Source organism: Staurois parvus, unplaced genomic scaffold, assembly GCF_062004578.1.
Source record: "Staurois parvus isolate SC_StPar_1 unplaced genomic scaffold, SC_StPar_1.0 ptg000151l, whole genome shotgun sequence".
NCBI classification, from domain to species: domain Eukaryota; kingdom Metazoa; phylum Chordata; class Amphibia; order Anura; family Ranidae; genus Staurois; species Staurois parvus.
Window position 1 is genome coordinate 8973790 of NW_028317947.1, and position 13167 is coordinate 8986956.

A 13167-nucleotide genomic window follows, 5' to 3' on the forward strand; every position below is an offset into this window, starting at 1 on the left:
CAGAATTGTTACTGAGTGCCAGAGAATTGTTACTCTCACAGACACAAAATTGTTACTTGCACAGACACAGAATTGTTACTCGCACAGAGACAGAATTGTTACTCAGGGCCACAGAATTCATACTCAGGGACAGACAGAATTGTTACTGAGTGCCAGAGAATTGTTACTCAGGGACAGACAGAATTGTTACTGAGTGCCAGAGAATTGTTACTCTCACAGACACAAAATTGTTACTTGCACAGACACAGAATTGTTACTTGCACAGACACACAATTGTTACTGAGTGCCAGAGAATTGTTACTCAGGGACAGACAGAATTGTTACTGAGTGCCAGAGAATTGTTACTCAGGGACAGACAGAATTGTTACTGAGTGCCAGAGAATTGTTACTCAGGGACAGACAGAATTGTTACTGAGTGCCAGAGAATTGTTACTCTCACAGACACAAAATTGTTACTTGCACAGACACAGAATTGTTACTCGCACAGAGACAGAATTGTTACTCAGGGCCACAGAATTCATACTCAGGGACAGACAGAATTGTTACTGAGTGCCAGAGAATTGTTACTCAGGGACAGACAGAATTGTTACTGAGTGCCAGAGAATTGTTACTCTCACAGACACAAAATTGTTACTTGCACAGACACAGAATTGTTACTTGCACAGACACACAATTGTTACTCAGGGCCACAGAATTCATACTCAGGGACAGACAGAATTGTTACTGAGTGCCAGAGAATTCTTACTCAGGGCCACAGAATTCATACTCAGGGACAGACAGAATTGTTACTCAGGGACAGACAGAATTGTTACTGAGTGCCAGAGAATTGTTACTCAGGGACAGACAGAATTGTTACTGAGTGCCAGAGAATTGTTACTCTCACAGACACAAAATTGTTACTTGCACAGACACAGAATTGTTACTTGCACAGACACACAATTGTTACTCAGGGCCACAGAATTCATACTCAGGGACAGACAGAATTGTTACTGAGTGCCAGAGAATTGTTACTCAGGGACACCTAATCGTTGAATTAAATAGTATGTCAGACAACATGCAGAGGAGTGGCAGAGGAGGCAATGTTTTAGGAGCGAGCAGACGTGGCAGCAGAGGAAGGGGTCGAGGCAGCAGTATTCGCAGCCAGAGGCCAGTGCTCCCGGTGTCATCCAGCGGTCGTGTCTCCACCGACAACCCTGCCGTCATTGATTGGTTGGCTCGGTCGTCTTCCTCTTCCCAGGTCACCTCTGACACCTACAGCCAACGGTCGGTGGGTACGTCAGACACAACCGTTAGTTGGCATGGCCCGGGACCAAGCCCACTGAAATCACGTGTCCTCTACCTGCCCCTGTCCTTTGCTGTTCCCTCACCAAGCGAAGTATCGCATGCTGTGGGCTCAGCCCCACTGTACAGTGAGGAAGAGCTAACAGAGGGCGGTCAGGAACGGGGGGAGACATCGGCCTTTTCAGCAGCCAAGCGAACAAGTACTGGCGAGGAGAGTGGCTCGGTAGCCGGTCTAGAGACAGGTCTGTCTCCTGACCCAGACGCAGCCGAGGGGGCTAGTAGTGAGGCGGAGACCCTACTTGATGATGAGGAGGTTGATCGCACTTGGCAGCCTCGTCGTCATCAGGCAATTTCTTCCGCATCATCAGGAGAAGAGGGTGGCAGCTTGGCAGCGAGCAAAACAGTCGGTGGGTTGCCCAGGAGACAGCAGCAGGGTCGCATCAGTGTCAGTGGAGCCAAACGTCCACGGAGTAGAGCACCAGCTCCACTGCAGCCTACCACCACGGCCAGTAGTGGTGCCGGTGCGCACGGAGGAAGTAGCAGTCAGCCAGTGAAGAGTAGCGGGGGCAAAGTTTCCTACTCGGTGGTGTGGCAATTTTTCCTCAAGCCGCCCGAGGAAGTAAACGTAGCCGTATGTCGACTATGTGGCCAGAAATGCAAGCGTGGCCAGGGGGCCCATGTTGGGACTACAGCGTTGCGTCAGCATATGCAGCGTCACCATTCGGTGGCCTGGGAAAACCGTGATAAACATACGGCGGTTCTGCCTGCCCCAGCCCCCGCTCCATCACCCGCTCCGTTACTTGCTCCGTCACCCGACGTCGTCAATCGCCCTCTATCAGCCAGTCAAGGCTCCAACACCTCTGCTGAGGGGAGTTGTCGCTCATTGGCATCTTCCGCTCGTTCAGATGCTCCTTCTCCTGCTACTCCTCTTCTCGGATTCCGTCAACAGTCTTTCTTGGAATCCGTATCCAAGAGACAACAGTTTGCGAGCACGCACCCGACGGTGCAAAAGCTGAACGTCCTCCTGTCCAAGTTGCTGGTGCTGCAGTCCCTCCCTTTCCAACTGGTGGACTCAGCACCTTTCCGAGAAATGATGGCTTGTGCCGCGCCGCGGTGGAGAGTGCCAAGCCGTCATTTCTTTGCCCAAAAGGCAGTGCCAGCCCTGCATTCACATGTAGAAGAGATGGTGGGCCAGTCTTTGAGCATGTCGGTCTCTGCCAAAGTGCACGGCAGCGCCGACGTGTGGAGCTGTAACTACGGTCAGGGACAGTACATGTCATTTACGGCCCACTGGGTGAACGTGGTGCCGGCACAGCCGCACCAGCAACTTGGACAGGTCACGACGCTTTTGCCTCCACGTTTGCACGTCCTTGGTCCAGCAAGCATGTCCGCCTCTACCACCTCTTTTTCCGCCGTGTCCTCAGCCGCCACCCCCGTGCCAAGTCCCATTACCCGACCGGCATATCACATGTGCAGGGCGCAACGGTGTCACGCTGTGCTGCACCTGGTATGCCTTGGCGAACGTAGTCACACAGGGGAGGAACTGCTGAGTGTAATGAACAGAGAAATCGACAGATGGCTGTCTCCGCGCAAACTAAAAATCGGAACCATGTTGACTGACAACGGAAAGAACATGGTGTCTGCTCTGCGTCAAGGAAGGTTGTGCCATGCGCCATGCATGGCTCACGTGTTCAATCTGGTTGTCAAGCGGTTCCTAAAATCCACCATCCCACTGCAAGACATCCTTAAAATGTCACGTAAACTGTGCATGCATTTCAGCCATTCCTACACCGCAAAGAACACCCTCATTGAGCTGCAGCGGCAGAACGGAATTCCACAGCATCGCCTGATCTGCGACGTTGCAACAAGGTGGAATTCAACCCTACACATGTTAGACCGCCTTTACGAGCAGCGAAAGGCCATCACCGATTTCCTGATGTTACAAGCGGATAAAGGTACTCCCCTGTGTAACTTAGATGTCAGCCATTGGCAGCTCATGCGTGACACCTGCCGCTTGCTCAGGCCCTTTGAGGAGGCCACGCTATTCGTGAGTCGGCAGGACTATGGGATGAACGACGTCATTCCTCTGTTGCACGTCCTGGAACAAATGCTGTTAACAATGGCTGGTCAGGGTGCGGTAGACGTGGCGCACAGATCTCAACGCCACATGACCCCTGTGGGGGCAGGACAGGAAGAAGAGGAGGAGGTAGAGGAGGACATTTGTGCTCAGGAATTATTGAGTGAAATGGGTGGTTTTTCCACTCAGCGGACAGGAGTGGAGGAGCAGGAGCATCTGGTAGAGGAGGAGGAGGAGGAGACAGAGGACCCAGACGCACCGTGGCAGTATGCTGTGGAGATGGAGGCAGGGAGTCCCTCGCATTCCTTGGCACAAATGGCCCATAGCATGCTCGGTTGCTTGCGTAGCGACAGCCGAATAATAACCATCAGACAGAGGGATGACTTTTGGCTGTCCACCTTGTTGGACCCTCGCTACCGGTCCAAAATGGTGGCCTTTTTCACACCTGCTGAGAGGGAGGCCAAAATTACGTACTATAAAAACCACCTATGTAGTCAGTTGGTCTCTGCCTTTGTGCGCCAACGTCCATCCTCAGACACTGTGGGCCCTGTGCGCTCGCGTTCCGCTGGCATGGCAGCAGGGGAGGGGTGGGGTGGTAGGAGCAGTGGCAGCTCCACCAGCAGCGGCTGCCTCAGTCTGCAGTCGATGATGAGTAGCTTTCTTCACCAGCGCAGTGAGGAAACTACTAACCAGCCGCAGCAGCAGCAGCAGCATCAGGTGGACCTGGAGCAGGAGCTCAAACAACAGGCTTGGGCCTACTTGGACAGCACCCTGCCAACCGAGGTAGACAATCCCCTTGACTACTGGGCAACGAAACTTGACCTTTGGCCCCAACTAGCTGAATTTGCCCTTGAAAGGCTGTCATGCCCGGCCAGTAGCGTGGCATCGGAGCGCGTGTTTAGTGCGGCAGGAGGTATTGTAACTCCGCGGAGGACACGACTGTCCACCCAAAGTGTGGAGAGACTCACGTTTGTGAAAATGAATCAGGCGTGGATTAGTCTGGATTTCAAACCACCAGTTCCTGACACAACTGACTAAATCCGCCATGAATCATGCCTCAAACATGTGCCACTTTCAGGTCTCCTCACACTGCTGGTGTGTTGAATTTTTTGACATAGGGTGCTGGCAGATTACGGGCCTCCTATAGCTGCTGCCAGGCCCCTAATCTGCCATAGGCCCCTATATACCGCCTCCTCCTGCTGCTGCCAGGTCCAGAGTCTCTCATGGGTCCCTGTACGGCCTCCCATTGCTGCTGTCTCCATCGCCACACTCTGCTGCCATGTGCCACTTTCAGGTCTCTTCACACTGCTGGTGTGTTAAATTTTTTGACATAGGGTGCAGGCAGATTACGGGCCTCACATAGCTGCTGCCAGGCCCCTAATCTGCCATGGGCCCCTATATACCGCCTCCTCCTGCTGCTGCCAGGTCCAGAGTCTCTCATGGGTCCCTGTACGGCCTCCCATTGCTGCTGTCTCCATCGCCACACTCTGCTGCCATGTGCCACTTTCAGGTCTCTTCACACTGCTGGTGTGTTAAATTTTTTGACATAGGGTGCTGCAAGATAACGGGCCTCACATAGCTGCTGCCAGGCCCCTAATCTGCCATGGGCCCCTATATACCGCCTCCTCATGCTGCTGCCAAGTCCAGAGTCTGTCATGGTCCCTGTACGGCCTCCCATTGCTGCTGTCTCCATCGCCACACTCTGCTGCCATGTGCCACTTTCAGGTCTCTTCACACTGCTGGTGTGTTAAATTTTTTGACATAGGGTGCAGGCAGATTACGGGCCTCACATAGCTGCTGCCAGGCCCCTAATCTGCCATGGGCCCCTATATACCGCCTCCTCCTGCTGCTGCCAGGTCCAGAGTCTCTCATGGGTCCCTGTACGGCCTCCCATTGCTGCTGTCTCCATCGCCACACTCTGCTGCCATGTGCCACTTTCAGGTCTCTTCACACTGCTGGTGTGTTAAATTTTTTGACATAGGGTGCTGCAAGATAACGGGCCTCACATAGCTGCTGCCAGGCCCCTAATCTGCCATGGGCCCCTATATACCGCCTCCTCATGCTGCTGCCAAGTCCAGAGTCTGTCATGGTCCCTGTACGGCCTCCCATTGCTGCTGTCTCCATCGCCACACTCTGCTGCCATGTGCCACTTTCAGGTCTCTTCACACTGCTGGTGTGTTAAATTTTTTGACATAGGGTGCAGGCAGATTACGGGCCTCACATAGCTGCTGCCAGGCCCCTAATCTGCCATGGGCCCCTATATACCGCCTCCTCATGCTGCTGCCAAGTCCAGAGTCTGTCATGGTCCCTGTACGGCCTCCCATTGCTGCTGTCTCCATCGCCACACTCTGCTGCCATGTGCCACTTTCAGGTCTCTTCACACTGCTGGTGTGTTAAATTTTTTGACATAGGGTGCAGGCAGATTACGGGCCTCACATAGCTGCTGCCAGGCCCCTAATCTGCCATGGGCCCCTATATACCGCCTCCTCCTGCTGCTGCCAGGTCCAGAGTCTCTCATGGGTCCCTGTACGGCCTCCCATTGCTGCTGTCTCCATCGCCACACTCTGCTGCCATGTGCCACTTTCAGGTCTCTTCACACTGCTGGTGTGTAAAATTTTTTGACATAGGGTGCTGCAAGATAACGGGCCTCACATAGCTGCTGCCAGGCCCCTAATCTGCCATGGGCCCCTATATACCGCCTCCTCATGCTGCTGCCAAGTCCAGAGTCTGTCATGGTCCCTGTACGGCCTCCCATTGCTGCTGTCTCCATCGCCACACTCTGCTGCCATGTGCCACTTTCAGGTCTCTTCACACTGCTGGTGTGTTAAATTTTTTGACATAGGGTGCTGGCAGATTACGGGCCTCCTATAGCTGCTGCCAGGCCCCTAATCTGCCATGGGCCCCTATATACCGCCTCCTCATGCTGCTGCCAAGTCCAGAGTCTGTCATGGTCCCTGTACGGCCTCCCATTGCTGCTGTCTCCATCGCCACACTCTGCTGCCATGTGCCACTTTCAGGTCTCTTCACACTGCTGGTGTGTTAAATTTTTTGACATAGGGTGCAGGCAGATTACGGGCCTCACATAGCTGCTGCCAGGCCCCTAATCTGCCATGGGCCCCTATATACCGCCTCCTCCTGCTGCTGCCAGGTCCAGAGTCTCTCATGGGTCCCTGTACGGCCTCCCATTGCTGCTGTCTCCATCGCCACACTCTGCTGCCATGTGCCACTTTCAGGTCTCTTCACACTGCTGGTGTGTTAAATTTTTTGACATAGGGTGCTGCAAGATAACGGGCCTCACATAGCTGCTGCCAGGCCCCTAATCTGCCATGGGCCCCTATATACCGCCTCCTCATGCTGCTGCCAAGTCCAGAGTCTGTCATGGTCCCTGTACGGCCTCCCATTGCTGCTGTCTCCATCGCCACACTCTGCTGCCATGTGCCACTTTCAGGTCTCTTCACACTGCTGGTGTGTTAAATTTTTTGACATAGGGTGCAGGCAGATTACGGGCCTCACATAGCTGCTGCCAGGCCCCTAATCTGCCATGGGCCCCTATATACCGCCTCCTCCTGCTGCTGCCAGGTCCAGAGTCTCTCATGGGTCCCTGTACGGCCTCCCATTGCTGCTGTCTCCATCGCCACACTCTGCTGCCATGTGCCACTTTCAGGTCTCTTCACACTGCTGGTGTGTTAAATTTTTTGACATAGGGTGCTGCAAGATAACGGGCCTCACATAGCTGCTGCCAGGCCCCTAATCTGCCATGGGCCCCTATATACCGCCTCCTCATGCTGCTGCCAAGTCCAGAGTCTGTCATGGTCCCTGTACGGCCTCCCATTGCTGCTGTCTCCATCGCCACACTCTGCTGCCATGTGCCACTTTCAGGTCTCTTCACACTGCTGGTGTGTTAAATTTTTTGACATAGGGTGCAGGCAGATTACGGGCCTCACATAGCTGCTGCCAGGCCCCTAATCTGCCATGGGCCCCTATATACCGCCTCCTCCTGCTGCTGCCAGGTCCAGAGTCTCTCATGGGTCCCTGTACGGCCTCCCATTGCTGCTGTCTCCATCGCCACACTCTGCTGCCATGTGCCACTTTCAGGTCTCTTCACACTGCTGGTGTGTTAAATTTTTTGACATAGGGTGCAGGCAGATTACGGGCCTCACATAGCTGCTGCCAGGCCCCTAATCTGCCATGGGCCCCTATATACCGCCTCCTCCTGCTGCTGCCAGGTCCAGAGTCTCTCATGGGTCCCTGTACGGCCTCCCATTGCTGCTGTCTCCATCGCCACACTCTGCTGCCATGTGCCACTTTCAGGTCTCTTCACACTGCTGGTGTGTTAAATTTTTTGACATAGGGTGCAGGCAGATTACGGGCCTCACATAGCTGCTGCCAGGCCCCTAATCTGCCATGGGCCCCTATATACCACCTCCTCCTGCTGCTGCCAGGTCCAGAGTCTCTCATGGGTCCCTGTACGGCCTCCCATTGCTGCTGTCTCCATCGCCACACTCTGCTGCCATGTGCCACTTTCAGGTCTCTTCACACTGCTGGTGTGTTAAATTTTTTGACATAGGGTGCTGCAAGATAACGGGCCTCACATAGCTGCTGCCAGGCCCCTAATCTGCCATGGGCCCCTATATACCGCCTCCTCATGCTGCTGCCAAGTCCAGAGTCTGTCATGGTCCCTGTACGGCCTCCCATTGCTGCTGTCTCCATCGCCACACTCTGCTGCCATGTGCCACTTTCAGGTCTCTTCACACTGCTGGTGTGTTAAATTTTTTGACATAGGGTGCTGGCAGATTACGGGCCTCCTATAGCTGCTGCCAGGCCCCTAATCTGCCATGGGCCCCTATATACCGCCTCCTCATGCTGCTGCCAAGTCCAGAGTCTGTCATGGTCCCTGTACGGCCTCCCATTGCTGCTGTCTCCATCGCCACACTCTGCTGCCATGTGCCACTTTCAGGTCTCTTCACACTGCTGGTGTGTTAAATTTTTTGACATAGGGTGCAGGCAGATTACGGGCCTCACATAGCTGCTGCCAGGCCCCTAATCTGCCATGGGCCCCTATATACCGCCTCCTCCTGCTGCTGCCAGGTCCAGAGTCTCTCATGGGTCCCTGTACGGCCTCCCATTGCTGCTGTCTCCATCGCCACACTCTGCTGCCATGTGCCACTTTCAGGTCTCTTCACACTGCTGGTGTGTTAAATTTTTTGACATAGGGTGCAGGCAGATTACGGGCCTCACATAGCTGCTGCCAGGCCCCTAATCTGCCATGGGCCCCTATATACCACCTCCTCCTGCTGCTGCCAGGTCCAGAGTCTCTCATGGGTCCCTGTACGGCCTCCCATTGCTGCTGTCTCCATCGCCACACTCTGCTGCCATGTGCCACTTTCAGGTCTCTTCACACTGCTGGTGTGTTAAATTTTTTGACATAGGGTGCTGCAAGATAACGGGCCTCACATAGCTGCTGCCAGGCCCCTAATCTGCCATGGGCCCCTATATACCGCCTCCTCATGCTGCTGCCAAGTCCAGAGTCTGTCATGGTCCCTGTACGGCCTCCCATTGCTGCTGTCTCCATCGCCACACTCTGCTGCCATGTGCCACTTTCAGGTCTCTTCACACTGCTGGTGTGTTAAATTTTTTGACATAGGGTGCAGGCAGATTACGGGCCTCACATAGCTGCTGCCAGGCCCCTAATCTGCCATGGGCCCCTATATACCGCCTCCTCCTGCTGCTGCCAGGTCCAGAGTCTCTCATGGGTCCCTGTACGGCCTCCCATTGCTGCTGTCTCCATCGCCACACTCTGCTGCCATGTGCCACTTTCAGGTCTCTTCACACTGCTGGTGTGTTAAATTTTTTGACATAGGGTGCAGGCAGATTACGGGCCTCACATAGCTGCTGCCAGGCCCCTAATCTGCCATGGGCCCCTATATACCACCTCCTCCTGCTGCTGCCAGGTCCAGAGTCTCTCATGGGTCCCTGTACGGCCTCCCATTGCTGCTGTCTCCATCGCCACACTCTGCTGCCATGTGCCACTTTCAGGTCTCTTCACACTGCTGGTGTGTTAAATTTTTTGACATAGGGTGCTGCAAGATAACGGGCCTCACATAGCTGCTGCCAGGCCCCTAATCTGCCATGGGCCCCTATATACCGCCTCCTCATGCTGCTGCCAAGTCCAGAGTCTGTCATGGTCCCTGTACGGCCTCCCATTGCTGCTGTCTCCATCGCCACACTCTGCTGCCATGTGCCACTTTCAGGTCTCTTCACACTGCTGGTGTGTTAAATTTTTTGACATAGGGTGCTGGCAGATTACGGGCCTCCTATAGCTGCTGCCAGGCCCCTAATCTGCCATGGGCCCCTATATAACGCCTCCTCATGCTGCTGCCAAGTTCAGAGTCTGTCATGGGTCCCTGTACGGCCTCCCATTGCTGCTGTCTCCATCGCCACACTCTGCCATGTGCCACTTTCAGGTCTCCTCACACTGCTGGTGTGTTGAATTTTTTGACATAGGGTGCTGGCAGATTACGGGCCTCCTATAGCTGCTGCCAGGCCCCTAATCTGCCATAAGCCCCTATATACCGCCTCCTCATGCTGCTGCCAAGTCCAGAGTCTGTCATGGGTCCCTGTACGGCCTCCCATTGCTGCTGTCTCCATCGCCACACTCTGCCATGTGCCACTTTCAGGTCTCCTCACACACTGCTGGTGTGTTGAATTTTTTGACATAGGGTGCTGGCAGATTACGGGCCTCCTATAGCTGCTGCCAGGCCCCTAATCTGCCGTAGGCCCCTATATACCGCCTCCTCATGCTGCTGCCAAGTTCAGAGTCTGTCATGGGTCCCTGTACGGCCTCCCATTGCTGCTGTCTCCATCGCCACACTCTGCTGCCATGTGCCACTTTCAGGTCTCTTCACACTGCTGGTGTGTTAAATTTTTTGACATAGGGTGCAGGCAGATTACGGGCCTCACATAGCTGCTGCCAGGCCCCTAATCTGCCATGGGCCCCTATATACCGCCTCCTCCTGCTGCTGCCAGGTCCAGAGTCTCTCATGGGTCCCTGTACGGCCTCCCATTGCTGCTGTCTCCATCGCCACACTCTGCTGCCATGTGCCACTTTCAGGTCTCTTCACACTGCTGGTGTGTTAAATTTTTTGACATAGGGTGCTGCAAGATAACGGGCCTCACATAGCTGCTGCCAGGCCCCTAATCTGCCATGGGCCCCTATATACCGCCTCCTCATGCTGCTGCCAAGTCCAGAGTCTGTCATGGTCCCTGTACGGCCTCCCATTGCTGCTGTCTCCATCGCCACACTCTGCTGCCATGTGCCACTTTCAGGTCTCTTCACACTGCTGGTGTGTTAAATTTTTTGACATAGGGTGCAGGCAGATTACGGGCCTCACATAGCTGCTGCCAGGCCCCTAATCTGCCATGGGCCCCTATATAACGCCTCCTCATGCTGCTGCCAAGTTCAGAGTCTGTCATGGGTCCCTGTACGGCCTCCCATTGCTGCTGTCTCCATCGCCACACTCTGCCATGTGCCACTTTCAGGTCTCCTCACACTGCTGGTGTGTTGAATTTTTTGACATAGGGTGCTGGCAGATTACGGGCCTCCTATAGCTGCTGCCAGGCCCCTAATCTGCCATAAGCCCCTATATACCGCCTCCTCATGCTGCTGCCAAGTCCAGAGTCTGTCATGGGTCCCTGTACGGCCTCCCATTGCTGCTGTCTCCATCGCCACACTCTGCCATGTGCCACTTTCAGGTCTCCTCACACACTGCTGGTGTGTTGAATTTTTTGACATAGGGTGCTGGCAGATTACGGGCCTCCTATAGCTGCTGCCAGGCCCCTAATCTGCCGTAGGCCCCTATATACCGCCTCCTCATGCTGCTGCCAGGTCCAGAGTCTCTCATGGGTCCCTGTACGGCCTCCCATTGCTGCTGTCTCCATCGCCACACTCTGCCATGTGCCACTTTCAGGTCTCCTCACACTGCTGGTGTGTTCCATTTTTTGTCATAGGGTGCTGGCAGATTATGGGCCTCCCATAACTGCTGCCAGGCCCCTAATCTGCCATGGGCCCCTATACCGACTCCTCATGCTGTGACGTTGCAACAAGGTGGAATTCAACCCTACATATGTTAGACCGCCTTTACGAACAGCAAAAGGCCATCACAGATTTCCTGATGTTAAAAGCAGATAAAGGTACTCCCTGTGTAACTTAGATGTCAGCCATTGGCAGCTCATGCGTGACACCTGCGCTTGCTCAGGCCCTTTGAGGAGGCCACGCTATTCGTGAGTCGGCAGGACTATGGGATGAACGACGTCATTCCTCTGTTGCACGTCCTGGAACAAATGCTGTTAACAATGGCTGGTCAGGGTGCGGTAGACGTGGCGCACAGATCTCAACGCCACATGGCCCCTGTGGGGGCAGGACTGGAAGAAGAGGAGGAGGTAGAGGAGGACATTGGTGCTCAGGAATTATTGAGTGAAATGGGTGGTTTTTCCACTCAGCGGACAGGAGTGGAGGAGCAGGAGCATCTGGTAGAGGAGGAGGAAGAGGAGACAGAGGACCTAGACGCACCGTGGCAGTATGCTGTGGAGATGGAGGCAGGGAGTCCCTCGCATTCCTTGGCACAAATGGCCCATAGCATGCTCGGTTGCTTGCGTAGCGACAGCCGAATAATAACCATCAGACAGAGGGATGACTTTTGGCTGTCCACCTTGTTGGACCCTCGCTACCGTTCAAAAATGGTGGCCTTTTTCACACCTGCTGAGAGGGAGGCCAAAATAACGTACTATAAAAAACACCTATGTAGTCAGCTGGTCTCTGCCTGTCTGCGCCAACGTCCATCCTCAGACACTGTGGGCCCTGTGCGCTCGTGTTCCGCTGCCATGGCAGCAGGGGAGGGGTGGGGTGGTAGGAGCAGTGGCAGCTCCACCAGCAGCGGCTGCCTCAGTCTGCAGTCGATGATGAGTAGCTTTCTTCACCAGCGCAGTGAGGAAACTACTAACCAGCCGCAGCAGCAGCAGCAGCATCAGGTGGACCTGGAGCAGGACCTCAAACAACAGGCTTAGGCCTACTTGGACAGCACCCTGCCAACCGAGGTAGACAATCCCCTTGACTACTGGGCAACGAAACTTGACCTTTGGCCCCAACTAGCTGAATTTGCCCTTGAAAGGCTGTCATGCCCGGCCAGTAGCGTGGCATCGGAGCGCGTGTTTAGTGCGGCAGGAGGTATTGCAACTCCGCGGAGGACACGACTGTCCACCCAAAGTGTGGAGAGACTGACGTTTGTGAAAATGAATCAGGCGTGGATTAGTCTGGATTTCAAACCACCAGTTCCTGACACAACTGACTAAATCCGCCATGAATCATGCCCCAAACATGTGCCACTTTCAGGTCTCCTCACACTGCTGGTGTGTTCCATTTTTTGTCATAGGGTGCTGGCAGATTACGGGCCTCCCATAGCTGCTGCCAGGCCCCTAATCTGCCATGGGCCCCTATACCGCCTCCTCATGCTGCTGCCAAGTCCAGAGTCTCTCATGGGTCCCTGTACGGCCTCCCATTGCTGCTGCCTCCATCGCCACACTCTGCCATGTGCCACTTTCAGGTCTCCTCACACTGCTGGTGTGTTCCATTTTTTGTCATAGGGTGCTGGCAGATTACGGGCCTCCCATAGCTGCTGCCAGGCCCCTAATCTGCCATGGGCCCCTATACCGCCTCCTCATGCTGCTGCCAGGTCCAGAGTCTCTCATGGGTCCCTGTACGGCCTCCCATTGCTGCTGTCTCCATCGCCACACTCTGCCATGTGCCACTTTCA